Source organism: Octopus bimaculoides, chromosome 14, assembly GCF_001194135.2.
Source record: "Octopus bimaculoides isolate UCB-OBI-ISO-001 chromosome 14, ASM119413v2, whole genome shotgun sequence".
In the NCBI taxonomy this organism is placed as follows: domain Eukaryota; kingdom Metazoa; phylum Mollusca; class Cephalopoda; order Octopoda; family Octopodidae; genus Octopus; species Octopus bimaculoides.
Genome location: NC_068994.1, coordinates 4268349 through 4268822, shown reverse-complemented (window position 1 = coordinate 4268822; position 474 = coordinate 4268349).

The window sequence follows — 474 nt, the reverse complement described above, 5'->3', positions numbered from 1 at the left end:
TTTTTTTTTTTTTTTTTTTTGTTCTGTTTAAAAAAGTAAACAACAGCAATGGAGGGAACGAATGACTCATAAACACTTATAATTACAAAGCTACAATGTGACCAGTTGTCTATTTTTAGTCCACCAGGGATGACATTTTAAGCTGTTCCTCATACAGCAGGAACCTGGTGAGACAGTGTTAAAAATTCCTACCTCCAACTTGTTGATTTGGGTGACGTGTGTTGAATGAAGAAGAGTAATTTGAACCAGGATTTTTCAACCAGAGGTCACTTCCTGTTGCAAATTCCTTCTTGTTTTTATTTCTCAAGCCTGGGTCTCTCTAGCATTATTGGAAACTGCAGAGTAACCATTTGTAACGTCAGCAAGGAATGTAAACACATCTCTCTCTATATATATATATATGTCATCATCATCATTTAATGTCCACTTTCCATGCTGGCATGGGTTGGAAGGTTTGACTGATGACTGGCAAGC